Genomic DNA, 26,818 nt, shown 5'->3' on the forward strand with positions numbered 1-26,818 from the left:
TTTTTTTTTTTTGGCAACATCTTTGTTGCTAAGCAGTAGTTGCTGTGGAGATTTTGCACTGCACTTCCCTGAGATCACAAGTCAGTCAAAGAGTGTGGCCAGTTCTGTGACGTCTTCTTTGGCGAATTTGGTGAAAGCAAACTTTTAATAGTTTTTTTCTTTAATGAAACTTTATGACACCCACTCTTCAGCATAATCACATGCACAGGAAGCATGAAACACATCACAGGTTGCAAGAGAATGAACAGCACTTGAAATGTCATTTTGTGTTGTGTTTGACCTAAAACAAAAACTAAAATCTCTGGTTTATCAACTGGGGTATAGCACACAACACCATATTTCATGAGACAGATACGGGGAAGTTGCTTGACTTGTTGATGCATCTCTTTTTAATTCTGCCTGTCTAGAGATCTGTAACATCAGTGGGAATCAGGTTCACAAAACTGGTCTCCCACCTCCGGGTAGCCAGAGACACACCTCCAGAAATACGGTCACCCTCAACTAAGCAATTAATAAATGGTCTCAGAATATCTCTGGCACCCTATCAAGACATATGCAGTAATTGATGGAAGTACATTCTTAAAAGAGAATCCATACCCATAATCCTTTGGGAAGGTTGTTTATTAAAAACTAGGGAGAAAGTGGTCAAGTTCTTTTGCCCTTGTCGTTGCGCTCACTCTGACCTCTAAAAATGGACAACAAAGATCATATCACGAAACCAATACTAGCGCCAACGGCCTTTGCACAAATTGATTTAGCCACCCAGAACTCACTCCCATCTCAATGAGGTGGCAGGATGCTCACAGCATATATCACTGTCACACAAGCACCCTCTAGTGAAATGTGATTTTTATCTTTATGACCCCCCCAATACACACACACACACAAACACACTTTTCGGTACAGCATGGATTGAGATAAGTGATGAGAAATAAAGGTTTGGCATATTACGCTAATACAGGTGCTGTCGGTGCATATGGGTGCTATCACACAGGAAGAATGACACTGTTGAGGTCCTGTGCGTTTGAAAGCGGCTGGCGAGGCAGCAGGGGGCCTGTGGTATATGGCTCATAGATCACTAATGTGTGGGTGAGAGTTGTCACCAGCCGGAGCCTGGCTGCGAAGCACAACATAGTTTATGGCACACAACTGCTAGACGTAAGCTTGAATTGTGGCCCAGGCAACAATGAGGAAAAGGGCACTAAAAATAGATAAGCTTTTTTGCGTTCGCCCCAGAAACAATGGTTTCTTTTGGTTTTTTTTATTTTTTTTTTATGTGTTCAAACTGTGGTACAAAGGATAAAGGAGGCAGTGTATAATGTCTGACTAGGCCTGTAGTAAAAGATCTGGATAAATACAGTTGAGAGGCCCACGCTAACCTGAAATGCACCCTCACTGGATGCTGGAAAGACACGATAAATGTTGCACTTTCAAGTGTGTTAAATGCATTAAGATAGTCTAAGCTTTCTCCCTTTCCAACTGACAACCTCTGTTACACAGTTAATTACAGCCAAGTGCACCACAGTGCTGTGTCAATTATCATGTACTTTAGCTCTCTCCCAGTGGATACTTCTACTGTCTGGGTTTCACTGCTAAAGTTTCTACGTTCCTTTAATGCTATTCTGCCCAGGTTTGAGACTGAATTACATTCGGCAGACAGAGCTGTAAAAACAGAAGGGATTTAAGGATTCAGATTGGTGGAGGGTAACCTAATCTTCCGTAATTGGCGGAATGGTTCTCATTTATATCAGCCTACTTTAGAAAGCAAGCTCGTAGGCAGGCTGCTATCATCCCAGCCATTTTACTCTGACGATTCATTTTCATAAAGGCAGGGTAAAGGGGGGTCAGCCGTCACGGCTAGGAACACACATATTAAACCTAATCATCATTAATCAAAGCACTGTTCTTACTTAGCACATTGTGGAAAGTAACACACACAACAAAAATGCCGCACAAAGTTCCCCTCACGTGCCATTTTTTTCCCCGAGCCGCTGTGGTGCCAGAGTGCTGTGAAATAAAACATTCTGGGCTGCGTCGAAGCAAAAATGGAACTAAAATGGTAATCCTCTGCCAGGCGAAGCGTTCTCGCCTCGCCAGATGCTTAGTTCTGAAATTTGCCTAATTGCCACACTCAGATCAATCCCTTTTACTCTGCCAAATGAATCTGCCAAAGTGTGTTGCAAGCGCTTTGTTGGGCCAATATGCTTTTTCTCTTTCAAGGATTCGTGTTTTGGTGACAGTCGACGAAGGTCTGACAAAGGTTTCGTCTCCGTGACACATCTGCACAGCCGGATGCATGTCCACCCCTGCTGACCTGTGTGCCCATTAGCCATGGCTTTGGAGTGAGGGCACCGGCCCTATCCATCTCTGCCTACACACACACGCACGCAAACACACACAACACACACTCACACACAGATTACACCCACTCTTCATATGGCTCAGACACATGCTGTGGGCGGACTAAATGTGGCCCTTTGATCAAAGGACAGCATGTGGGAATGGAGACTTATTGACCTCCACACACATGAACATGTACATGCATATTTTATAACATTCATTACAGTATATGCAGTATGAAAGCAGATGACTCTGAAGATGCACAGTTCACTCTTCCACAATTATTGACACACACACATATGTGAGCACGAATGTTGATTTAAAAAAAAGCTCTTTTGTGCAGCTGCTACTGTGTTCATTAAAACTAACAGCATATTATAAATGGCACACACATATGTTCAGCACATCTTGGCGAAGGTTTGCACCAACATAAACACCCATCAACGATCCATCTCCCATCTGCAGAGGCAATAAATTACACATTGTCATGAGAAATGGCTGTACAATATAGGAGTCCTGATTCCTAAATAATGAAATAAAGAGCTATGTCAGAAGAAAAATGGAAGAGAAGAAGACAGCGGGATGTGCCACCGTGTGTGTAAATATGGAAAGTGACAAATGAATCAGAAGTTTAGTCAACAGAAAAAAGAGAAGAAAAAAAAAAAAAAACCTTGGTTTTCAGCTGCCCGGCTGTCTGACGAGCCACACTGTGCTTGTCAACAACATCCCCTATCGTTCTCGCACAACTATCTACTCACAAAACCAAGACCCGCCCCCTTCATCTCTTCAGCAATTCCACTATCCTCCAAGAGAAACACCTCCGAAAGCAGAACGGAGAGCTCGCAGCAGCAGCAATCCCTTCCCTCCATTCCTTCATTGCCTCTTTTCCCTCCCTCTCCCATTTTCCTCTGCTCTCTCTATTTCTGTGCATCCTTTCTCGTTCCTTTTTTCTCCACTTCTTTTTCTCCGTTCCCGCGCTGCATTTGGCGCGGCGGATGAAAACATGAAAGAGGCAAAGAATTTTTAAAAAAGAGAAAGAGAGAAAGAAAGAGACAAGCAGGCATTGGGAAAGGCTGGAGAAGCCAAATTAGCATGAGAATACTCACAGAGCTGTTGTTGGAGGAGCACGGGGATGGGAGCACGGCACCGGTCCCTCCGTCAGATACAACCTGCACACACAAGATTGAAGAGGAAAAAAAAGGAAAACTAGGCTGTAAGAGCGGCAAAGAGAGAGGGGAAAGGAGGTGGAGAGAAGAGCAGGACAAGGAGGAGGAGGAGGAGGAGAAGAAGAGGGAGGAGGGAACAGAGCATCCAATACACGGACCAACAGAAGCCCAAATAAAGAAATAAAGGATTCCTCGAGTGTGTGTGTGTGTGTGTGTGCGTGTGTGTATGCGAATGTGTGTGTTTGGGCAGTGATGCTGTGTATGTGTGCATGTGTTTTTATGGGAGTGGGGGTGATTGAGGATGTAGGTTGTCTTTGGGAAATATAAAACACACACACACACACACACAAACCCACGGGGTTGCACTTGGGTGCGCAATCACATCTGACAGGTCTGATCTGCGGTCCACCTACCTCCTTATCACTACCTCACTCTTCCACAGCACTGTGCTCTCTCTCTCTCATTCGCTATCTCTCACGCTTTCTCTCTGTTGCTCACACTGATGCCAGAGATGCAGCCGCTACAGGGGAGTTATCGCCCTCATCACTGCATGTTACTGAAAGAGGGAGGGTACTGTCGGATCTCCCGCCTGCCCACACCACAGAGCCCAACTCCACGCAACCACCCCCCATCCTCACCTCCAGGTCCACCTCGAATGTACAGAGAAAGAGAACGCTTCAATTCAATGAAAGCAATCCCAATAGCATTGAGGCAATTATAGAGGCTGCTGGCACTATTTTCTGCCTTTTTTCGTCCTCCCCTCCTCTTTCTTGTTCCCTCCGTCATCTCTTGGGTTTGGGGAAGATCTGTTTTTCTCTCTTTTAGTTTTGCTGTGCTCCAGACATGTGCCACAGTTAATGTAGCTTCAGTCACTTCAGCTGGTTTGGTCAGGTCACTTATGCCCGCCCATGCAGAATGTGCCTCCTTCTCTACCTGTCCGCATGACTGCTACATCTTTCACAGCCCCCAAAAAAGCTCCACAAAAACCTGAGTCCTAGTTTCACCTTGCTCAACCTGACAGCACCATTGAACTTATTCCGCTACTGAGAGGTAAACTATCCCCCTGGCCTTATCAGGTCTTGAAAGGACAGTGTGGCCTGTCACGGCACATTGCAGAACAACACAAATGAATCAGGGGAAACTTTAATAACTGCCTTTTAGGTCTGTGTTTTTGATGCATGCTGTTCGTGTATTTTCTTTCTTCCTTTTTGAAAATCTAACGGTACATATATCAAAAAAAAAAAAAAGCTGCAAGTCAAACACCTCAGCCTCTAATCAGGTAGCACCCCCCTTCTCCTTCCCTTCCACCCCTGCACATTCCATCCCTCCAGCCACTACTGCACTTTATCTCTCCTCAATTAACATCTTCTGAGCGAGCCTCTATTATCTTAACCACATAGAGCAAAGAGGTCCTCCGTGGAGACACTGTGGAGGACGGCTGAGCTGCGGACAGAGGGCTCCCAGCCCTGCTGCCGCCGCTTCAATCCACAGGCCTAATTAAAGCCCAAGTCAGACATGACAAACCGTGAGCGGAGGTGCTACAGAAACAAACACCGACAGAAGCGTTACCTGCGCGGGTGCATGTAGCCTGGAGGATTCTTTTTGTGAGGATTATCTGCCAGAAAACAGCCACGTTCACGTCAACGTCATGACAACATCATCTAAAGCTCTTTTGACAGCTCGGTCTGATCGTGTTTATTTTCTACCCTCTGTATAGGCCTCACCACAGTGTCAAATCATCCATCATTCAACATAAGAAGGCAGGGAGACAATACCACCTTGCTAAAGCTCAAGGATTTTTATGAAATACGCAAGTGATACAGTTGGTTGATGTCATGCTTGTATAGGGCTCGTTTTTGTTTTGTATGATGCCCCCGATGCCCAAATTTAGAAGGTTGGTTGCCCTCACCATCTTCAATTTCACTGTATGAAGCCATCAAACCACCCGTTAAGCCATCGAGCTGCCCTCTTTGTCCTTGCTCCCCTGTCTGACAACAACAGTGAGAGCTGGCGTCGCATACAACTGCACTCTCCACACAGAGGCAGCCTGGCGATTTGGCCGTCCCCGCCACCATCTTTGGCTCAGGCTAGACTATTAAGAGTATTCTATTGCTGTTGGGTTAACCTGTCACACTTCGCCGTGGCTCTCTTTATTTTCTGGACTATTTGAAAGGGCAGGGGGATAAAACTCCATCAGTGCGACAAACGACCACACATGCCACCATTCATCAGATGCTTGGGGTTTCCCACCATAGACAGTGGCCACTGTGACCTCTTTAATGCTGCAGGGGTACCATTCGCTCTCCCTTAAAACTTAACCTCCCAGAGGCCAGTCTACACACCAAATGAAGGACAACCTGGTATATTTTCTTACATACAGTGCATTCAAAAAGTTTTCAGAATCCCTTTGCTTTTTTCATTTTTGTATGTTGCAGCCTAATATTAAAGTTGTTTAAATGTCTGTAACCTTATTAAGAATTAAGAAATCAATTGAAATTTCACATGTACATAAGTATTCAGACCATTTACCAAATATTATGTTGAAGCACTTTGGTTGTATTTACAGCATCAAGTATTTCTGGGTTGGACGCAACAAGCTTTGCACATCAGGATTGGGGGATTTTCTACCATTCTTCTTTGCAAATCCTCTCAAGCTTAGTCAGGTTGGATGGGGGCCATCGGTGGACATTTTCAGGTCTCTCAAGAGATGTTCAATAAGGTAAAGTCAAGGGCTCTGCCTGGGCCAATCTAGGACATTCACAGAGTTGTCATGTTGGAAGGTGAACCTTCAGCCCAGTCTGAGGTCCTAAATGGGTTCTTGGTCACCTCTAAGGCCCTTCTTCCCTGATTGCTCAGTTTGATGTGATAACCAGCTTTTGGCAGAGTCCTGGTTTTGCCAATCTTCCTAATTTAAGAATTTTGGAGGCAACTGTGCTCTTGGGAACCTGCAGTGCAGAATATATATATTTTTTAGCCTTCCCCAGATCTGTGTTCTGCAATATTCCTGTCTCTGAGCTCTTCCAAGCTTCCTGACACTGAGCTAAATTTTAAGTGTTGTTGCAAAGGGTCCGAAGGTTATTTTTCTTTTTAATACATTTCCAGACATTTCTAAATTTCTGTTTTAAAATTTGCATTATGTGATACTCAGTGTAAATTAATGAGAGAAAAAAAATTATTTGAACAACTGTAGTATCTGGCAGCCACATAACTGAAAAAAGTAAAGGGGGTATGAAAACTTGTGCAGTTTCCCTCCTTAAACATTTTTTGTAAATAGTGTTTTGTATTCATATTGTAAACAAAATACAAAATTTATGGATACAGACATCAACTTCATGAATAGCAATAATTGCTCTTTGTTCTACAAGTTTCAAATATATAATGTCCAGAAGAATGAAGTGTTTAACAGATCAGGAGTGAACACGCTTTCAGTAGGTGGCCACCATCTTCAAGGCAGCCATTATGCTGTGTCTACACAGAAGGCACAAACTGCGGAAACCAGGGTGAGGGGGCGAAAGGGTCACAGCCCAGGTAACATTTGGAGACTGAACTTTTTGAATGAATAAGCCTAAAGTGAATCTGTGTTTTTGTTTGTTTGTGTGTGTGTGTGTGTGTGTGTGTGTGTGTGTGTGTGTGTGTGTGTGTGTGTGTGTGTGTGTGTGTGTGTGTGTGTGTTTATCCAAGCCAATAAGCATTGATCACTTTCACCCACTCCCACCAACTACTGCATGCAATGCCATTTGCCAGTTTGTATTGTTTATCTATCAATCAGGTGCATGTGTTGTGAAGGTGATGAATATGATGCTCCAGCTATTACCTGGACTTCCACTGTGGCCTTGGGTGAGAACCCTTAGCTTTAATGTGTTGGTTATGTTACTCCACCACCAGTGGGGTGCAAAACTGTGCCTACCTGCCGTCCTACCCCTACAAGTGACAGTACAACACCAAGCCCACAAGCTACTCACTTCAAGTGATACACGAGTCTTGAAAACCCTCCTCAACCTAGCAACCCTGCTGTTTTGAAGGAAACCTAAAAAGTAAAATAAGTAAGATCAGTTCAGTATCATTGGTTCAAATTTAAATGGCTGATATTGTGTGAAACAAGTGGGAAACTGTGCAAACAAACAGCATGTTTTTGCATTTTTACATAGAACCTTAATAGAGTCAGAGCGTATGGTATGGCTATTGATGGTGGTTACATTTGATCTCGCTGCACTTGTGGTGTGTGTGTGTGTGTGTGTGTGTGTGTGTGTGTGTGTGTGTGTGTGTGTGTGTGTGTGTGTGTGTGTGTCGCGCATTGCTTTGCCCAACCCACCTGTCTCTGTGTGTATATTTATCTCCTGGGTGCTGACTTGTGATACAGTAATAATAATCATGTTGATTTAGACTTGTGGCAGGATGTGTTTTGGTTGTGGACTAGATGTTTGTTATGTGCTGCTATTGTTTTATTTGTACTTATGTGTAAATATGTGTGGATTTTAGTGTCAGACAAGAGATGTTCGAGTATATGAGCATGTTTTTCTGCATGTTTGCCATTCATGTATATGTGTTGGTGTGGGGATAAAAATGTTCTACAACATCACTCATTAGGCTAATAAAGACCTATGTCTGTTTAAATGCATATGCCTCCCACCTATTCCTAGGGCCTTGAAATCATGGCCCCAATCCATGACAGAAGGCTTAGACTGTACAGCATGGTATAAAAATACACTTCAGGTCATACATAGTTTAGATAGCTGGATTGATTAAGCATTAGACCAGCTAAAAGAATCCTTTTCACTTTAAAATACCTAGAATAGACAAATCATTTTTAAAAAAGCAGGTGCAGTTGACATAGAAAGGAATTGTGAAAGAACGGGCAGCTACTTTCTCGTGAGGTACGTACAAGTGAAACATTGGTAGGCAGATTAACCTGATTTGTAAATTAAGGGAAAAGGAGTGTGACGATGTGTAGAAAGCATCTCAGATCTTTTAAAATGTACATAGACCTTTCTCGTTATAGATATCACCCAAAAGGTCAATAGGTATTCTTCCTTAGTCATGAGACAGGGAATAGTAGTTCAATCAAGGCTGTGAGAGGTATTGTATTGACTGAGATCAGATCAGTGCAGCAGGCAGAGAGGGGAAGTGATTAAGAAAGCAGACTAGTGATCAGTGGATGACAGGGGTCAATCCCCTGTTGGGCAATTGGGTAGAGGCCTTGGGCTAGGTACTTAGCTCCAACATACCAGCTAGATACTCAACTGTGTGAGTGGATAAAATGTCAAATTCAACTTCACCCTTTGCAAAGGTTCAAAGCAAGGAGATGACAGTGAACGCTTTGGTTATTAAAAAATTCATATCATAATGAAACAGCCGTGTTCCATCTTCACACATCCCCCTCCAGCAAACACGGCGCTCCTTTTTTCATGGGATCCATCAAGGGAGGGCCACAATTAAGTGACTAATTTGATTAGGAGATAATGTGAGTCCCACTTAATGGAAAGGACAGACTTCACAACACTGGCAGATTAGTTTGGTGGATGCCTGCTTATTAATTAAGACAGCCCTGTGTGCACATATTAAGTCACATGCACAGATGCAGTTTTATTGGGTCAGGGTATGCACAAGTAAGACAAATTCAAATCGGCATGTTAAAAAAAGCTTTCTGATGTAAACTGAAAATGACCATGAAATGTTTTAATTAAACTTCTGCAAAGTTCTTGGGATGGGATGTATGGAATTACACTTTCATTATTTACCAATGCATGATGTAATTGATAGCTGGGCTTGTTGTTGAAACAAGTCAAAGTACCTCTCATCTTAAATTTCACTGTGCACTGTGCTGCATCTTTGTTTCCACTGTGTGTCATTGCACACCATAGCAACAGCAGGTCAGTGTACTTGTTCAAATTACCTCCTTTGCTGCCATTCAGTTTCCCTCTCTGATACTACACAAGCCCTTCAGGAGCACTCCTGCTTTTCATTTATGATCTTATCTGCAGGCTAAACCAGAACCTATACTTTAACCTATACTATCCCTTTAAATGTTTATTGCAAACATACAAAAACAATGAATAATTTATTAATGACAGTCTAAAATGTGTTGTTTTAGCAAAAGGAAAATCAAATGTGCTTCTGTAAATTATTAGGGCGTAATTATTTCCTTTAATTAGTGGTCTAAACATAAATAGTGATACAACAGGAAAACACAGACAAAGTTCTTGTGTGAACATTTGATGCCAGAGTAAATGTTCCATATGTTATTGGTGAAATGACAGCTGCATCAGATTTTGTTTGTAGCTTCTGTCCTACATGCCCTATTGGTTACACATTGACAGTCAGTCAGATGGATATCCAGTATGACAACTTCTGAATTCTCACAGGAAAAAGATAAAAACTATAACAAATAGCATGAGAGATTACCGCGTTTGTGGCGGTCCTTGAGTTTGTGCTCGATGCCTGTACGGAAAGTGCAGCTACTGTGGAGCTCTGTCATTCTGGGCACACAGCACACTTCCAAGTGCTCTATTTACGATAGCCGAACCCCTGCTGCGTGGAGCAGGAAGGGTATAATCTCCCAGTGGTATTCTATGTGGTGAATCCACTGATGTCGTCTGTGCATACCAATGGCTGTCTCACCTCTGTGTAAGGTTATAATGTAATAAAGAAGGAAAAAAAACAGAAAAAAACACTGCAAACCAGATCACTACACGTCACATGTTAAAGAGGAAATGGGATGTACAGAAACCCCCAGTGGAGAAATACATTCACGTTATTCCCATCACAACTAATAGTAGGAGTGCTGCCATTGTGGCATATGCTTCTCCTACCAACTGCTTCTGTGGAATAAGTGTGCTCAGACAAAACAAGCAGCCATGTAAAACAGACACACCGAATGTATGTAGAATTTATGCAGGCTCATTTCAAGGTCTACTGTACGATCGCCACGCACACAGTAACATGACGGAATTTCATTTGACAAGTGGAACATTTCTTGGAACTGAGAGGTTAAGCAAAATGTGGCTTGAACTGGTATGAGACTTGTTGTCATCGGATATTATCACAAAGCGAAAAACTGCCCAGGAGACTATACGTGCATCTAATAATCAGTTTACAAAGAAAACGTGCCATATGTACATGATCATATACATGCATTGTATGATGAACTCAAAGTGAAGAAGCTTAATGAAGCCATACGAAGGGTTAGTGTCTGCAGAGTGATGTGTCAGGTGACTTCCCTCCTGGCTATATGTGCGTCTCATTGGTATGTGCAGTGCGATGAGGCCTTGGCTCTCTTCTGATTATGATGTCTGCTGAGAGCTGGGCCAGCCCAGGGTGACAGCCAAACCGACAACGCAGAGACGAAGGGAAGATTCAGAGAGCCTCTGTTCTCTCACCGGGGGATCCCCCACATCATTTAGCGCCTCATGCAGATCGCTGCTAGTGGCAACACAGCCCTCTGGGCCCGGGGAATTAATGTACCAAGCAATGGCAGAAGTGATTTATTAAAATAACACACCCTGATGAGAGAGAGGAGCCAGGGTTGCTCTTCTCTGCTCGTCCCCATATGCCACTGAGAGAGGAAATGGAATCCTATAGGTGCTATATAAAAAGCCAACGGAGGAGAGACTGAGAGAAAGTGGACAGACACTACACAAATTGTGCAACAGTCCTCGCTGTCATTGCTTATTTATTTACCCTCTTTCCATTTGAGTCAGGCCTTGTATTAAATTGATCCCTCCTGCCGCGTTTTGCCTTGTTGAACAAGTGCAAAGCCCCGTTAAGTGTCTGTGAAAGGCTGGTGATTGTGTTTGCAGCGCCCCGGGTGTGCCGCAGCCGTCCGCTCTCCTCTATCTCCCCCGGACAGACGGGATTAGAAGCTGGGAGAGGGACTGAATGACCCTCTGGGGGGATGAGAGACAGGCAGGCAGCGAGCAGCTCGGTTGAGGGCTCACACACAAATACACGCCGACACATACAAGCCTGTGCATAGTCATGCACACACACACACACACCGAAAAAGCGTTTAAGGTTGAGCTTAGCCTGCCCCCGGACAGATGTGTGGTCAGACTGAGACTCAGCCATGTGCAGAGGTAGATGTGCACATCCATTAGCTCACAAGCACAGAACTCTTACTGCTGATTATATAAAAGCGTCTGTTGTTTAATAGCTCATATCGATGCTCTGGTATATATTTTTGTTTTATTTGGCCAATAAGGCACTTTATGGACTAAATGAAGAACTTGATGTGGTTCCCTATTCGAGCTGCTGATGGTTATGCGTAGTCATACATGGAGTTTTACACAGGAGGTCTCACATTTACATACATTTACATCTTAGACATTTAGTTGATACTCTCATCCAGAGTGGCTTACTACAAGAGTGGAGTGATTTCAAATGACTGAATTGCAAACACTTCAAGCAGCTGAGACAAAAAGGAGTCCAAAGGTTAAAAAAAGAGAGGGCTACGTTAGGGGAAAAAAGAAAAAATCTCAGTATGATTGAAATCATTGTGTGAAAAAAGTGATCATCCAGAAACAAGGAATCTGAGCAAAGTTTTTTTTGTCGTTTTTTTATTCTATTTTTTGGAGACTGGTTAAAATCAGGTACAAATGTAGCAAGAATCTAGTGGGAGTCTGGGATTTAAGCGTTACTCCTTGAGGAAAAAAATGGATCCCCAGAAAAATAACTGTACTCTACATTTCAGATCTCAGCTTCAGCACATATTTTGCAGCCTTCTCTGTCTGATCCACCAACCCCTCGGGGAATGTTACTGTAAGGCTCTCCCATCAAAGCAATGGAGCAGCACTCATTCACATCAAGAAGCACACTTTGAATCCATTCAGATCAGATGATTACGATGCCGGGCACCTTTCCTCGGCGGGGCAGATAAGTGGAGGGGCTCCATTCCACATTTACATCTCATACACCTCATCAAACACTAGGTCTTTGTAGTCATGTGTTACATTTGAATAAACCAAAGTTGGATTTTTTTTTTTTTTTTAATAGTGTGGAAATTCATCAAACCTCCGAGCCAGTGAGGCCCTTGTCTCTCCCAGAAAATAACTCTTGGTTACCTTATTCAGACTGAAAGTGGCAGGGCTCAAATCAAATCAAGTCAAATCAAATTGTGCTTGGAAGAAAAAGTGAGAACCAGGGACGCAGAGGGAAAAGGGTCAAAAACAGTGACATTTTCTGAAGGAGTTCAAGTTCTTTCTACCGTTTAATAGCTCAGAACACCAATTTACTAAATAATGCCGATGAACTTTCACAAAGCCAGCTGGCTTTAAAGCAGCAACAGTGTTATTGCAGAGAAAGACAAAATAAGGAGGAAGGTAAGGAAGTCAGTGCAGAAAATACAAAGATCAGTAAGAGCTTTCTAGAGTGAGATACATTCAGTACTCAATGCTGTGACCTTTCATTGTAAAGCAATGTCATTTGATGTCTGAAATAAGAAATATTAGAGATATGGCAGTGTTTATCCAACCTTAAAAGGGATAGAAACACAAAGAACCTTAAAGTCAAGCTGTAGAAATGCAAAGAGAGCGCCAATAGAAAATATGTGGCCTCTGTATGATGAACGGATCCAGACAGAAAAAGAGCCAAACAGAGACAAAGGCAGATAAGGTAGGCAGACTAACAGACAGAGCGAGAGGCAACCTCCATTTGTACCAGATTCCACTGCCTTCAACTTGAAGGGTTGTGGAAAAGATTAAATAAAATAACAATGGGTTACCATAGCAATAACAGTGAAGCACATAACTAAGTAGTATGAGAGATGGTGAGCATTTCGGGGGTTGGGTGGGGGTCCCGGCTTTTATCGGTCAGCCGCAATCCTCCATCATCAAAGCTCTTCTCCACTTTCAGTGCCAAGACTGAAAGACACCAGTGGATCATTAGTCTCCAGTGAAGAAGACAGTCATTTATCCATGCTTTTTTTCCCCCTTTTCCACAAAAGTTAAGTGAAAGAGGGTCCGTGTGGAAGGAGAGAAAGCAAGGAAAAATATATATATAAAGAGGGAGTAATCTTTTCAGCAAGTCAGTTCTCTGGGCACTAACCTAGCTCCCTTTGGGCTACCTGTGCAGGTATCAAGCCCGCGGTCTGATGGTCTCCTCTCTCTGTGAAGCAGCAGCCCTTTGCAGCACATCAATACACTGAACTTTCCCTGCCGAGTACCTGAGCTCTGCTGCATGACCCGCTCCTCCTTTATCTATTCTGTTTAAAGATACCGGTTGCGGGAGAAGAAGCTTGATTACCTCCTGGGACAACCCTGCTCTTCTTTAAGTTTGCCAAGTGAGAAAGTCTTCAGAAGTTTGTTGACAGATCTCTGCTGCGACGGGAGGGAGCGATGGACATGGTAACCTTGGCTCTCCAAAGGACAAATGTAGAGTTTTGAAAAGATCAAGGGGGAGGGGATTTTGTTTATGGAGCAGACGGACAGGAAGAGAATGGTACAAGGAACAGGGTTGTGCATGGGGAATTTATGTATAGAACTATACACAGAGCTTTCTAGGATTCCTGCTCTACTTATGGATGATTGATCAAGCTAAAGCAGTATCTCTAGAATTCCTTTCATACGAAGAAGAATACAAATGAGAGCCTAACAAGTTAAAGAAAGAAAAACCCCTTCAACGTGTGGGGCTTGTGGCTGAAGACTAGTTATTATTCCTCAGCTGCATTCTTATTTTCAGGCATAGCATGTTTCTGTACTGTTCCACAAAGATGCCTAATAATACATGCTCTTTAGAATCAGTGCATACTGTTAATGTGAAAGCCTCTTTCAATATTTGTCTAAAGCAAAGAAACAATTCCTAAAAATAACAGTTTTACAGGTGAAAAACTTGTTCAGCATTCAGGCTATTCTGCATTTTGATATTTGAGCCTTTCAGGCAATTTGGGGTTAAAGGTGCAATATTTGTTAGCGAATCTTTAGCTTCTTGTAAAAGCAAAGGAGTATATATAAAGGAAACCAGTTAAACAAGTTAACAAATCGACACTTGAGCTATTATGGGCTTATGTGTAGCCAAAATTGATGGATCAAAAAATATTAATATTAAAGGAAGGCTTATTACAATCTGCAGAGACTTTTCTCTAAAAACATAAAGAAAACTATTATACAAGCAAGCAACCTAATGTTTGAGCCGTTTGGCACTCACTGTACACAAAATAACCTTCCATACATCTAACCCAACATCTATGACTGTAACAAGAAAGTTTGGTTATTCACCACCTCATTTTATAATCTGTACACACTGTTGTTTACTTGAAAACCTTAGTCTTTTTTTTTTTTTTTTGAAAAAAATAAATTAATAAAAGTGTAAAACAGCTTTTACACAGGGAAACAATTATTTGGTATTCAGGCAATTCACCACTGAGACTGCAGTAAGTTTGGACAAGATGATGAATATACCATACATCTAGTCAAGCCTGTATAATGGATCCATGTGTCAGGGCATGACTTCGAGGTGTTTCCTGAGGAGCGCCGTGTGTCTCCTGGCCTTTATGAGAACTGTTTGGTTCTATAAGAGTGTGTGTGTGTGTGTGTTTGTGTGTGTGTGTCTGGTATTGTAGCTGCTGGGCTCCACAGGTACACAGGCCATCGATCACACGGTGTGGCCATTATACACAGGCAGGGGTGGAGGTGGATAATGCTCCCACCGCTGCCACCTCCGGGGCCTCGACCGCTTGCGGGTCAAGCGTTTGGCTGGCCAGCAGTAATCAAGCCGACAGCAGGCTGCCTGTCTGCATGACAGATAACGTCACTAACACTCATCTGTACACACTAACACGCAAAAAAAAGCCCAACCACACACACACACACACACACACACACACACACACACACACATTTGGTGATGCAAAAGGAAGCATGTGCATATGTTTCCATTTTTTGACGGGGGGGTGGGGGGGGGGACCAAGAGTAAGAAAGGTGATGGAGCAACAACAGGAAACACAATGGACAAGTGGGTAAAGAACCTCTCAAACAGGGAACTCACCCAGACAGAGAGGGAGGTCTTGGCCAGAGGCCTAAACTTTGCTGTTAACCCCAAACATGTTCCAGTTGTGGATTTTATTACACCAACAGAATCCGCCATCCGGAACAACAATCTGCCAGTTGCGGAGGCAGAACACTTCTGGTTGAAAGTTATTAACCAATCCTCAACTGACACCACCCAACCTCACCCCCCAGGAGAGAATGGCCCTGACAGCTCTCAGCAGGGATGAGAACATCACGATTCTGCCGACATAGGAAGAAGCACAGTTGTCCTGAGGATTGCCACAACAAAGTCACCACAGTCTTAGATGACCATCACACATATCATAAGCTAAAAAGAGATCTGACCAGCAACTACAAGAAATAGGTTATAGACTGCTTAAAACTGCTAGCAAGAGGCTACGCAATCAATAGGGTGACCTACCACTGCCTTTTTAGGAGAAGCCATCATGGACTGCATGTAAGGAATGCCCAAGATACACAAGGAAGGAGAACTCCCTCAGACACATTGCCAGCAGCATTAACTCAGTAACTTACAACATTGCAATATACTTTGCCAATATCCTATCGCCGCTAGTTGGACACTCTGATCACCATATACAAAACTCAGAGGATTTTGCAGCCAGGGTCAGAGAGCTGAAAGTAGACGTTGATAAATCCATGGTATCGTTTGATGTCACTTCCCTCTTCACTAGCATCACCACCACCGATTCCCCGTCTGTCAGGACTGTCAGGGCAAAAGACTAAAGAGGACAACACCCTGCATACCAGAAGCGACCTCAACCCAGATCAGATCTGCTCCCTCCTGGACTTATGTCTGTCTACACACAGAAACATGACTGTGCCATGGGTTCCCAGGGACAGCACCAACCCACTGGTTCAGATATGTAGATGATACCTGGGTAAAGATCAAGATCCAGGAGGTACGTGCTTTCACAGACCACATAAATGCAGTTGACATCAACATCAATCAATCAACACCAGGGAGGACATCAATGACATCAACAAATTGGCCTTCAAGGACTGCGCCGTGAACTTTGGGACTTATGGCAACCTAGAAATAGAAATCTACAGAAAACCCTCACACACGGACAAGTACCTATGATTTAACTCCTACCACCCACCGCAACACAAATTAGGAGTCATCAGGACCCTGCACCACAGGGCAGAAAACATCCCCACCTCCTCTAAACCTAAAAAGAAGTAGTATAGACATCTGAGGACAGCTCTCAAGGCCTGCAGTTATCCTAAGTGGGCCATAAAAAAGATGGTGCTCTAATCCAACAGAAGGATGACGGACAGAACAGAGATTCAGAGTCAAAAGAAAAACCTGGTGAATCCTTAGGGGTTTAGAGAGTTAGAGTCGTAACAGTAACATCTTGATGACCACCTCAACGAGCCTATTGAGGCCAGGGTGGAACAAAGGGCTACTCTGAAGGATATAACTGGGTTGCCTATCCACTTTATTCAGACTGAAGAAGCTGCTTGGATAAGTAGCGAAACGTTTATAACCAAGAAGAAAGAAGTCCAGTTGACATGATTCAATCTTCGGATAACCAAACCTGGATGAATCTTCACCAACAACAAATACTGTAGAAGAGCCGTGTGTCCAAGTAGGGTTGTACAGTACGTGTACTGGTCTTACAGTCCGTGATTCGATCCTGTGTCACTTCCCTTGCTTACTACTGGTACTGAAGCAGATACTCTCAATTACATGTGCCTGCCAGACTAGACAATAGGAGCCACTCACAAAAATCCAGTGTAGAAAAAGGCACAGAGGAGCAGGATTCATTTCCTTCCCCTAAAAAATAAATTTACATTAGCAGCCCAGGATTACCTCGACATCCCAAAAACAAAATGTGGACATCAAATGGCATGCATTAAACATGTTGACATATATCTGAGCACAGTGTAGAGCAAAGAATGTGTCCTGTTTATAACTTAAAGTTTCTAATGTGCGAGAGAGAAAGTTAAAAGTTAGAGACAGATCCGGCTGTGCTGTCACACACCTATGGTAACCTGACTATCTGTTAATCGTTAAAAGGGCTTATAGTGGCATCTCTTACTATTTCTGAATTTTTAGAAACAATTGATTAAATGAGAAAAAAAAAATCAGCTAATGAATAGATAAACATGATCATTAGTTGCAGTTGGATACAAAATATACAAAATAAAGAGCTCCACCTCAACTGACCAAAACAGAAAAATCCTGCTCTTACACCATTGCCTGTGTAATAATAATTGAATTCTATAATTAGAAAATGACAGCAATGGGGGAAATTGTTCTGCATTGAGTACTTTTACATTGATTACTCTAGGTACACTGTTGTAATATTTACATAATTAACATTTTCATGAAAGACTTGTAACAGTATTTTTATAGTTAGTAGTTAATAGAAGTATTACAGGATGTTAAAACTTCCTATATTGCTGATGCTAAAACTCTTCTGTTTTTGTTTTTTAAAGTCTCCCTATAACTACTACTGTTAATAATAATAATTGTATAATACTGTACCTCATGAAACTGTCATATTGTCACAAAAATGCCTACTATAAAAATCTCATATTATTGCAACCTTTTATCCCAGTTGAGTTTAGGTGACATGAGTCCTTCATTAAGCAGATTTTCCATGTTCATAATGAAGTGTTTTTAACTGTTTTCAGACACAAAAATATCTATACCATGGTGAGATATAAGCTCAATGTTGATTTTGGCGTCAAGGCATTTGTTTATAAGGTAACAAAAAGATGAGAGGCAGCATTATCCCTTCAAGCTGCTGTATGAGATATTTCTACAATAATACAGTAACCTCATTAACTGCAAACCAGGAAATGAGGCAGAAACAACAAGAAGTCATCTAGCTCTAATTGTGAGAGTGGCTGAAGAGTAAAGTTTCAAAATGGGCAAGTTGAATATAAAACTGCCTTAAACAGCAGTGACTTTCTGGAGACTCAGTCTGGCTCAGCTGTGATGTCTGCATGTGCTCCACGCCTCCGACCTCGACACTCAAAATGTCACAAAAAAAAAAAAAAAATGGTGTCGAAATACTAATATGTACTATACGTTTTTGCCAAAAAAAAAAAAAGGTACCATTTGTTGGTTATGCAGAACTGACCCAAGAAAGATCTATAGCCCAGTTATACAAGGACAACGCAAATAGCAGGTAGAGATTCTGCTCTTTTTTCAAGTTTAATTTTAGCAAGACTTTATTTGCTAAACTTTTTGCAAAAGCAGTCAACAGTCATGCAAGCTGCCACATCACTGCCTACTCAAAGTCAAAACATCTGCTGTTTGAGCTTCCAAAAAGCAGGTGGAAGACAGAGCAAAAGAGACACAGACAGTGAAGGAGACAGAAAGAGGAGACAGAAATAGAGGAGAGCAGATAAAGAGAAGGGAGAGGATGTGGTGAGGAAGCAGAGCGTAGTAGAGCTGGCCACTGGGACTGTGAGGAATGAGCTAGCTGTGCTATAGGAGGCCTTAATGAGCATTCTCTCTAAACCCCTGAGAGTCCCTCTGCAGCTCCCGCCCAATCTCTGTCTTTTCTCACAGCCAACGAGGTACAGACACACAAAGCAGGATGCATGATGCTGTAGGTGCAGATTTATACAGAATGTAAAGAAAGGCAGATGCCGGCTCAAACAATTAGTGCTCACTGGTGGGTCTGAATTCTACCCGGTTATAATTCACTGTCACCTCTGCAGGGCATACAGACTTCTAAATCCTCTCTCATTATGAAACAATGTTAACAGGCTGCATGATCCAGTTCTCTCTGCTGCTGCAGACAACACTAATATCCTGCTCTATTTCAATCCAATTGCTTTAAATTGGTACAGTGAAGTCTGTGTGGATCCTAATAAACCAATAAACGCAGCTGAACCAAAGGGAGAACAGTAGTAGCCATGATCAGATAATGGCCACTTTATGCATTAGCAAAACACCTTTGGTAATAATGGCTACCTACCATTGGTCCATTCTTTTTACTTTCTTACTGCAGACCAATGTGTCCTTGATTCCCTCTCACTTATCACTCCTCTGTAGTTATGGATGAAGGGGCATGACAGAGGTACCCTTGTAAGCATCTGTGTGTAAAAGCCCAGGGTTTTATTCCCTCTCCCTTAAAAACAACGCCTTTATTTTTCCCTGGGAAATGGCTGAATGACAAGGTATCCGGAGATCCTGAATTATAGCTTGATGTGTGAGGGCTTGAAAAATGGAAAAATGATGAACAACAGGACAAAAAAATTCAGACGAACAAGTTGCCGAGGCGACAGGGACAGCTATAAATCTGGTTGTGGGACGGGGCAGGAGATGAGCCTGGGACACAAGCACAGGAGTGTGTAGGTGTATCTATTGTGTTGGTTTTTTATCTTAGTGTGTGCATAGACGATAAAGGGAAGGGCATTTTTATTTAACACAGTGATTAGAACTCTCTGTTGCCTCTCAATCCCAGCCCTGAGTGGCTATGAGTCTGTTGCCCCTGAGCTGGCTGGACCTTGGAAACCATCCAGAGCATCTGAACGACTCACTCTCATTAACTATTAACCAGTGACTCGACCCTTAAATCATCTTGGTGGTCCCCAGCCTGCTGACCCTGCTGTGGATGGTGGAGGCAGCGGCAGAGTGGTATTTCATCAGAGCTGGCCCACCGGACACCCTGCTGATTTAATGGGCTACAATTACGCTGCTTCTGACACAATATATGGCAAACATTTATAGATTTCCCTCCCACCAACTCCACAGCCAGCAGTGCTGGTACAGCAGTGCCCCACCACCAACCTTGACAATTTAGACTGTACTAAATTATATGTTGTGAATACAGCTGTGACCTGACCTACAGGTAAACAACAATGCATATGGTAAATGCTACACTGACCAATGCTAGTGTACTATTTATGTATGTAGTGGATATATACAGTACAAACAAGGCAGCAGGTAATCACTGTACCCATAGTGCATCTGTTTATTGTTTATTTTAAACCCTGCTGGGGAAGAAGAACTGGATATAGCTGCTCACTAGTTGTTATAAGGGAACGATGTAATGAGGAACTAGCCGTCATTTTGGAACCATATGGCCGGCCTGCTATTTATGTATATCTGGTCTGATTAAGTCAGGTCTTGAGGCCCCAGAGTACAGCAGTTAGTTGATGGTGACTGGAATGGGCTACTAGGACGCCACCGAGCCCAATCAAGCGCGGCAGAAAAAAATTAGACAACAGTCCCCCGAGAACAACGCCTTGTTTTTGTTCCTTCATTAAAGAAGGCATGCTAATGTGCATCTTACAATAAGTGGATCACAACTCAGTGCACAGAGCTCTGGGTCATCATCAATCATACAACTGATGTGTATTGATTCTGTCCAGACTCGTTATGGCATCCAAGTGCTGACTTTGCTCCAACATGTGCCCTTATGTTGCGGTAGTTGGGACATCTGGAAATGTATGATGTTTAGAAAAACATTTTGTGGGAGGCTTCGCGTAAGAACTATCCTTTCCAGCACTTTACAAGCTTTTTGTCAAGAGATCTAAATCTCTTGAAATCTTAATTCAAACTTTGCTAAATCCAACATTTGTAGTTTGTTTTCTCAGCATTTTTTTAACCTATTGTTCTGTCTTGTCTCATTCATAAAATTATCCATGCTATGCCTCCTGTATTACACTTTTTAAACATGTTCTGAAAAATTCATAAATGTCACATTGCCATCAATGTTTTTTTTAATCAATCTGCACTTTTACTGTACAAAACCTAAGTTTATTACCCTTGACATCTGACGCAAACACACACAACAAAGCTTCCTCAAACTATTTTAATCTTGTCATGTCACCAGTTTTGAAGGTCATCTCCTTGAAACGATGTCTCCTGGGGGTGAGAGAGGAATTTTGCTTATCAAGTACTATTGTTGTAGAGGGAAGACAGGCAGAACGTAGAAATAAGCAGCCTGATGATCAGAGTGAACTCCCATTTCATTTTCACTTAATTATTCGGTATAGCACCATGTGTCCACGACACTGATATTAATGTCATAAACAAGAGGGTTCTTTTCAAAGAACAGTTATCTTAGTTTGCCATGGCAATAAAACTAGTTCTAAACTTGTTACATCTGTAATTTGAATTCAGTTATGGGGAAAATCTAAACTAAGATATTTGCAACAATTTTTGCTTGGGAATGATCCCAGCTTTGCTAGTAACATGGTGACACAAACATTACAACTCTTATTAACCAAACCTGGGCTTTTTCTGGAAAAGAAATTCACAATGTTTGCTGTAAAACAAATGCCTATGAGAACAAAATCAAACCTCTTTTAATTGCTGAAAAAAGTGGAGATGTGCACAAGTTCAGAAGTCTCAACCCGGCTGAGAAATAATCTCATTAGCTAAGAAAAAAAGAAGCAAAAGTCAAAAACCTGACATAAAAAAAATTAATAAATAAAAATAAAAAAATTGTAGAAAGAGTTGTTAATATAATGGTAAAGTTTAGCACTTTAGTAAAATGCACTCAGTAAAATTGTGGTTATTAGGCTCTCCCCATTAAAGTTTACCTCAACTAGTAATGTTATACCTTTCTCTAGAGCACTTCTGCTTTTGGGAAATGTAATTTCCTTTGCCACAGGATTATACTGCAGGTAGAAAAGTATCCATCAGATTGCTTTAGAAAGTGTACAGCAGAAGGGGGCTTATCAGAAGAAAAAAAAGCGAGGCTACTTGCTGCCAGAAGAATTCCAATCTCTGAAACGTAGGAGTAATGCAAACTACGGCCCAAAAAAGTGACAGTGACCCCTATGTTATCCATTAGCCAGGTTTAGATCTGTCAATGACTGTCACCGTGGACAAGGTCTAACAGTTAATGATTCAGACCAGGAGCTTGGTGGGAGGGAACATGCTGGGTAAAACTGGCCTGTAGGAGTTGGCCTCCAGGCATGTAGGAGGCCTTTGTGCCAAACACAAGGCCTAATTCCACCACACACCACCGCACAGTGACAGAAAGAGGGGAAGAGATGAGACACTGGGCCTGTCCTCCTACTCTGTACTTCCTGAGATGAATGTACAGTAGTGTGTGCACTAACAGGTTCTGTGAGTTGGTGTATATACAGTATACTGTATGTACTGTAGATTTCTACTGTAAACAGAGCACCCCTGTGCAATTACACTGTGTGTATGTTGTATAATACTACTTTGAGGTTTGTTTGCTTGCTCTCTGGGTTTTCTTTGGTGGGCAGTATAGATGTTTTGGGAGCAGAGCAGTGTGGAGGCGACCACGGTGTTCTCCACAGCTCAGGCCTGGCCTTTGGACCAGGCGTGCAGTGTAGGCCTGCTGACAGGCAAGGGACTGATGCACTTCACAGCTCCCTGTGACCCCCTCCACCACAGACACACACACACACACACACACACACACACACACACACACCCACCACACATACAACAGAGTTGAACTCGACTTGGCCCCATGATTTACCACTGTGGGTGGCAGGTGTCAGGAGACAAGAATCTAAAAGGAAGAGAAAACAGATGACTTGTCCGTCATTTTATGCCTTGCAGTTTTGAATACTTCACAAACCCTTGAGCAACACTGCAGTTTTACATCTCTAATATACTAGTTATCGTTAGAAAAATCTCAGTGTCAGAGCCGGTGTTATGCTCAAGTTTAGGCACATTACCAAAATGACCCTCATTTTCAATAGCTGACTTTGAGAAAAATAAACATTTTATAAAAAGTTTGATTTCACTGCTAAATGAATTCTAACTTCTTAAGGGCCTCAGGCTCCAATGATGACTTAATACATTTCTGAAAAAGTTTCAGAAATTGAAATGGTGTCTATAATTTGCAAAATACCAATTAAAGCTGAAACATATCTGTTATTTACTTTTCCATTCCCACAAAAAACAACAAGCATTTTATCCATTTGTTCTCAGTGTCTGTTGCCCCTTAACTAATGGTGTTTCCACATATAATTAGTTTTAAACAAACTAAACTCAGTCCCCTACCTGGACTGCTGTCTCAGCAGTACTGCCCTTTAAAGCCTAAAGACCTTTAGATTCAGCCCAATTTTAGCCTCAATTTCTGGAATGTCAGGATTTTTCCTCGGCTGTCTTACATTGAGTCCACAGGCCACAGTCCGATTTCCCACATGGCTGCTGTCAACATATGATATAAATGGGAGTGCACTTTTTTGTACATAGTTGGAATAGTAATATGGCTAAATCACCAGGTGGTTTCAATGTTGTGCCTGATCTCTGTACTGCTGTGATATACAGAACTTTGCTGGAGAACATCATTGTTCCTTTTCCTGTTTTCATATGTCGAATTGCATAAAGTAAAGCCATAATTCTGATATTACAGTGATTGTACAATAACTGTAACTTACAACTGTTTTCCTGCCTCTTGCTTTGAGTTTTTACTTTGTGTGTGATACGGTTTGATTAAAGAATGCAAGAATTAGACTAAACAATTATGTAATGCCTGCTTTAGGTATTTGGTGGTTTATCTGCTGTGGATTTTGGTTGCTATGCAAAACACCGTTTTTACAGAACAAAAAAGTTTGGTAGAAAGTACATTTATTTTGTTTACTAATGAAAAAAAAGTTTTACTTTTCCATAACTCTAAATTCATAATACAAGAAGATGCCCAAATATACAGCATATTGTAAAAAAAATCCAAAGTGATTATATAATTTGGTAGCTGTATATTAAGCCCTCTGGAAAATAACAGAAGTCATGTTACAAAAGTTTTTCTGCAACATCCCTTCATATTAAGTCTAAGCCAGTAGTAGAAACACTAACATTGTGAAGCCTGACCTGACCTATTTTAAGTAGAAATTGCATTTCTGAAAGGAATTGTTGGTTCAAACATGACTCATGATTTACATAATGTTGTTATTCACATGTAAAGTCGGATGGGGTTTCCTGACAGCAGAAATTGGTTTGTTTCCACCAGGGATCAACATGGCTTTGAGGCCTGATAAGGATGCCACGAACAGCTGATACTCTGTGCAAACATTCTGAATATTGGTGCAATCTCCATATCAAAGATGTTCTATATAAACCTCTTATCTCAGTAGATACTACTGCTTTAAAATTTCTATATATTTTGAAGTACTGAGTTACAAATTATACCTCAATTTGTCATGTTTTTACTATATATATTTATTATATATATATTTTTTTGGGGGGTGTAACATCAGTTTTTTGCTGTGGTAATGAAATTTCCTTTTGGGCATAGTTTGCACACACACAAAAAAAAATTCAGGTGGAAACACAGCTCTCCTTTCAAGAATGTGGTGCAGCATTGGACAGTACATCACAGTATTTAGTGCACTCACAGGTACCAGACACCACAAACAGTGGGCAGAAAGAAAATTCTATTGAGGCACAAACAGACGTTACTTGTCAAGTGTTTGGGCCCAGGTTTGAATTAGGACCTACACCTCTATTCTTTAAAAGACAATTTCAGTCACACTCATATCCATACGACACTTAAACAAGCAAAAAATTATTTTACCTCTATCTCAATCTATTGTATAAATGTCCAAAAACTATTTTATTTAAGACGACAACAGAAAGAGTCATACTGCAAATCTCCCAATTATTTTGCGAAACTGCTCAAGCACTGTCAGGTTGCATAGGAATCATGAGTGAACAACCCTGTTGAAGTCCAGCCACAAAATTTCAACTGGATTGAGGTCTGCACTTTGACTTGGCCACTGCAGAAATGTGTTGAAATTGTCTTTGTTATTATGTCTGTATAGCCATTTCTGAGGTCATTATCTTTCTGCAAAACTAATCTCCACCAGAATTTGTCTCGTCTCCTTTTTACCTTCACAACCCTTTCACAGCTTGCTGCAGAGAAGCTTCCCCACAGGATGATGCTGCCACCACAGTGCTTCACAGTGAATATGGAGTCTTTATGATAATGTGCAGTGTTTGGTTTCCCTCAAACATAGCGTCTAGTCTTATAAGCAAAAGATTGTCGTCTCATCAGACTAAAAAGAAACTTCTTCTAATTGACTTCAAAGTCTCCAGCATACCTTTTGACAAAATCTAACCATGAGGTAATGATTTTTTTCTTTCTTTGTCAATGATAAAATTTCAACTGAAGAAGAACAGGTAACAGATTTTGTATGGACGGTCACTCCCATGTCATCCGCAGAAGCTTCCGACTTGCATGGCCGATTGGTTTTCGAGGAGGGTCTGCTTTAGGCAAATGTGTGAATGCCTCATATTCCTTCCATTTCTTAATGATGGATTTATCTGTACTCCAAGAGATATTCAGTCACTTGGAAATTTTCCTGCCTTCATCCCCTGACTTACACTTTTCAATAACCCTTTTCACTGAATTGCTTGGAGCGTTCCTTTGGTGTAGATGTGGACAGAATACTGATTGACCTGTGATAGGACCTTCCAGGTACAGGTGTATTTAGGGTATATACAATCACTTGAAACACATTCACTGCACTCATCTCCATTTACCTAATTGTGTGACTAAAACAAATAGGTTGCATCTGTGTTAAATAAGATGTTTTTTTTGTTTTTTTTTGTCCTTCCGGCTTATCCCTTGAGTTCAGGGTCGCCACAGCGGATCATTGCATGTCTTTGGCACAGTTTTTACGCCAGATGCCCTTCCTGACGCAACCCTCCCCAAGTTCTACCGGGCTCGGACTGGCACTGCACAGCTGGGAATGGGGATGGTACAGTTGGTGGTACAGTGTCTTTAGACACTTTGACATATAGCCGGGACCGGGGATCGAACCCTGACCCTGTGGTCCATGGGTACTGTAAATACAGTATGCAGCCCTTAATTTACATATTGTATTGATATTTCTTTTTAGAAATCAGTTTTGCCTTTGACAGTAAATCATTTTTTGTACTTTCCTTATGTTAAAAAAGCTAATTACATTCACCATGAGTGAATGTTTAAAAAGTAAAGCAACCATGCCAGCACACACAAACATCCTTATACAGTATGAATGCTTGAACAGCCTCCCTTCCCTTCACTTCTCTTCAACAGCTACTCTGAAATATTTTGAAGTTTTAAAGCTAGAACGTTAAAAGTTGGAAAAATCAATTAAATGTGATTACTTATTGCCTACAAATCACCACATAGGAAACTTCATTGACTGAGGAGCATGAGAAAAAAAGCAAAACTACATCCAATGCACATATTTGGACAAAAGGGATGATAAATGGAAGATGTGGATGTGGTAGACGGGAAATAAGTATAGGATTGCTGCTGCCTATTGCTGTCATTTTTAGACAAAAAAAAGTTTCCTAAGACAATATTAACACTATCCATCACTTATGTGTCACCATTACTCATGCATGATCCATCAATCAGATTAGCT

At 41.8% G+C, this 26,818-nt stretch overlaps 1 protein-coding gene across 8 annotated transcripts in view; it reads right to left on the minus strand.

Annotated features, from left to right (window-relative positions):
• The window catches only part of LOC137099933 (RNA binding protein fox-1 homolog 3-like), a 380,706-nt gene that overhangs the window by 235,673 nt on the left and 118,215 nt on the right, over window positions 1–26,818 (minus strand). For 2 of the 8 annotated variants that reach the window (XM_067477377.1, XM_067477388.1), the window contains one exon: window positions 3,447–3,509. The exons of the other annotated variants lie outside the window; for them this stretch is intronic. The gene's annotated coding sequence lies outside the window, so the exon portion shown is untranslated. The remainder of the gene's footprint in view (window positions 1–3,446; window positions 3,510–26,818) is intronic. 8 annotated transcript variants of the gene reach the window in all.

Source organism: Channa argus, chromosome 15 (assembly GCF_033026475.1).
Source record: "Channa argus isolate prfri chromosome 15, Channa argus male v1.0, whole genome shotgun sequence".
NCBI classification, from domain to species: Eukaryota; Metazoa; Chordata; class Actinopteri; order Anabantiformes; family Channidae; genus Channa; species Channa argus.